Genomic DNA, 3,881 nt, shown 5'->3' with positions numbered 1-3,881 from the left:
GGAGGAGATTGGTGTCAGTTACTGTGGGGTGGGTTTATATCATACAGGAGGAGATTGGTGTCAGTGACTGTGGGGTGGGTTTATATGAGACAGGCGGAGATTGGTGTCAGTGACTGGTGTGGGTTTATATCAGACAGGAGGGGATTGGTGTCAGTGACTGTGGGGTGGGTTTATATCAGAAAGGAGGGGATTGGTGTCAGTGACTAGGGTGGGTTTATATCAGACAGGAGGAGATTGGTGTCAGTGACTGTGGGGTGGGTTTATGTCAGACAGGAGGAGATTGGTGTCAGTGACTTTGGGGTGGGTTTATATCAGATAGGAGGAGATTGGTGTCGGTGACTGTGGGGTGGGTTTATATCAGACAGGAGGAGATTGGTGTCAGTGACTGTGGGGTGGGTTTATATCAGACAGGAGATTGGTGTCAGTGACTGTGAGGTGGGTTTATATCAGACAGGAGGGGATTGGTGTCAGTGACTGTGGGGTGGGTTAATATCAGACAGGAGGAGATTGGTGTCAGTGACTGTGGGGTGGCTTGATATCAGACAGGAGGAGATTGGTGTCCGTGACTGTGGGGTGGGTTTATATCAGACAGGAGGAGATTGGTGTCAGTGACTGTGGGGTGGGTTTATATCAGACAGGAGGAGATTGGTGTCAGTGACTGTGGGGTGGGTTTCTATCATACAGTAGGAGATTGGTGTCAGTGACTGTGGGGTGGGTTTATATCAGACAGCAGGAGATTGGTGTCAGTGACTCTGGGGTGGGTTTATATCAGACAGGAGGGGATTGGTGTCGGTGACTGTGGGGTGGGTTTATATCAGACAGGAGGGGATTGGTGTCAGTGACTGTGGGTTGGTTTGTATCAGACAGGAGGAGATTGGTGTCAGTGACTGTGGGGTGGGTTTATATCAGACAGGAGGGGATTGGTGTCAGTGACTGTGGGGTGGGTTTATATCAGACAGGAGGAGATTGGTGTCAGTGACTGTGGGGTTGGTTTATATCAGACAGGAGGAGATTGGTGTCAGTGACTGTGGGGTGGGTTTATATCAGACAGGAGATTGGTGTCAGTGACTGTGGGGTGGGTTTATTATCAGACAGAAGGAGTTTGGTGTCAGTGACTGTGGGGTGGGTTTATATCAGACAGGAGGAGATTGGTGTCAGTGACTGTGGGGTGGGTTTAGATCAGACAGGAGATTGGTGTCAGTGACTGTGGGGTGGGTTTATTATCAGAAATGAGGAGATTGGTGTCAGTGACTGTGGGCTGGGTTTATATCAGACAGGAGGAGATTGGTGTCAGTGAATGTGGGGTGGGTTTATATCAGACAGGAGGGGATTGGTGTCAGTGACTGTGGGGTGGGTTTATATCAGACAGGAGGAGATTGGTGTCAGTGACTGTGGGGAGGGTTTATATCAGACAGGAGGGGATTGGTGTCCGTGACTGTGGGGTGGGTTTATATCAGACAGGAGGGGATTGGTGTCAGTGACTGTGGGTTGGTTTATATCAGACAGGAGGAGATTGGTGTCAGTGACTGTGGGGTGGGTTTATATCAGACAGGAGGAGATTGGTGTCAGTGAATGTGGGGTGGGTTTATATCAGACAGGAGGAGATTGGTGTCAGTGACTGTGGGGTGGGTTTATATCAGACAGGAGGAGATTCATGTCAGTGACTGTGGGGTGGGTTTATATCAGACAGGAGGAGATTGGTGTCAGTGACTGTGGGGTGGGTTTATATCAGACAGGAGGAGATTCGTGTCAGTGACTGTGGGGTGGGTTTATATCAGACAGAAGGAGATTGGTGTCAGTGAATGTGGGGTGGGTTTATATCAGAGAGGAGGAGATTGGCGTCAGTGACTGTGGGGTGGGTTTATATCAGACAGGAGGAGATTGGTGTCAGTGAATGTGGGGTGGGTTTATATCAGACAGGAGGAGATTGGTGTCAGTGACTGTGGGGTGGGTTTCTATCAGACAGGAGGAGATTGGTGTCAGTGACTGTGGGGGTGGGGGTTTCTATCAGACAGGAGGAGTTTGGTGTCAGTGACTGTGGGGTGGGTTTATATCAGACAGGAGGAGATTGGTGTCAGTGACTGTGGTGGGTTTATATCAGACAGGAGGAGATTGGTGTCAGTGACTGTGGGGTGGGGTTATATCAGACAGGAGGGGATTGGTGTCAGTGACTGTGGGGTGGGTTTATATCAGACAGGAGGGGATGGTGTCGGTGACTGTGGGGTGGGTTTATATCAGACAGGAGGGGATTGGTGTCAGTGACTGTGGGGTGGGTTTTTATCAGACAGGAGGAGATTGGTGTCAGTGACTGTGGGGTGGGTTTATATCAGACAGGAGGGGATTGGTGTCAGTGACTGTGTGGTGGGTTTATATCAGACAAGAGGGGATGGTGTCGGTGACTGTGGGGTGGGTTTATATCAGACAGGAGGGGATTGGTGTCAGTGACTGTGGGGTGGGTTTATATCAGACAGGAGGGGATTGGTGTCAGTGACTGTGGGGTGGGTTTATATCAGACAGGAGGGGATTGGTGTCAGTGACTGTGGGGTGGGTTTATATCAGACAGGAGGTGATTGGTGTCAGTGACTGTGGGGTGGGTTTATATCAGACAGGAGGGGATTGGTGTCAGTGACTGTGGGTGGGTTCATATCAGACAGGAGGAGATTGGTGTCAGTGATTGTGGGGTGGTTTTATATCAGACAGGAGGGGATTGGTGTCAGTGACTGTGGGGTGGGTTTATATCAGACAGGAGGAGATTGGTGTCAGTGACTGTGGGGTGGGTTTATATCAGACAGGAGGAGATTGGTGTCAGTGACTGTGGGGTGGGTTTATATCAGACAGGAGATTGGTGTCAGTGACTGTGATGTGGGTTTATATCAGACAGGAGGAGATTGGTGTCATTGACGGTTTGGGTTTATATCAGACAGGAGGGGATTGGTGTCAGTGACTGTGGGGTGGGTTTATATCAGACAGGAGGAGATTGGTGTCAGTGACTGTGGGGTGGGTTTATATCAGACAGGAGGGGATTGGTGTCAGTGACTGTGGGGTGGGTTTATATCAGACAGGAAGGGATTGGTGTCAGTGACTGTGTGCTGGGTTTATATCAGACAGGAGGGGATGGTGTCGGTGACTGTGGGGTGGGTTTATATCAGACAGGAGGAGATTGGTGTCAGTGACTGTGGGGGGGGGGGTTTCTATCAGACAGGAGGAGATTGGTGTCAGTGACTGTGGGATGGGTTTATATCAGACAGGAGGAGATTGGTGTCAGTGACTGTGGTGGGTTTATATCAGACAGGAGGAGATTGGTGTCAGTGACTGTGGGGTGGGGTTATATCAGACAGGAGGAGATTGGTGTCAGTGACTGTGGGGTGGTTTTATTATCAGACAGGAGGGGATTGGTGTCAGTGACTGGGGTGGGTTTATATCAGACAGGAGGGGATTGGTGTCAGTGACTGTGGGGTGGGTTTATATCAGACAGGAGGAGATTGGTGTCAGTGACTGTGGGGTGGTTTTATTATCAGACAGGAGGGGATTGGTGTCAGTGACTGTGGGGTGGGTTTATATCAGACAGGAGGTGATTGGTGTCAGTGACTGTGGGGTGGGTTTATATCAGACAGGAGGGGATTGGTGTCAGTGACTGTGGGTGGGTTTATATCAGACAGGAGGAGATTGGTGTCAGTGACTGTGGGGTGGGTTTATATCAGACAGGAGGGGATTGGTGTCCATGACTGTGTGGTGGGTTTATATCAGACAAGAGGGGATGGTGTCGGTGACTGTGGGGTGGGTTTATATCAGACAGGAGGGGATTGGTGTCAGTGACTGTGGGGTGGGTTTATATCAGACAGGAGGGGATTGGTGTCAGTGACTGTGGGGTGGGTTTATAT

This window comes from Pristiophorus japonicus, chromosome 3, assembly GCF_044704955.1.
Source record: "Pristiophorus japonicus isolate sPriJap1 chromosome 3, sPriJap1.hap1, whole genome shotgun sequence".
NCBI classification, from domain to species: Eukaryota; Metazoa; Chordata; class Chondrichthyes; family Pristiophoridae; genus Pristiophorus; species Pristiophorus japonicus.
This window is presented reverse-complemented; position numbering follows the sequence as displayed.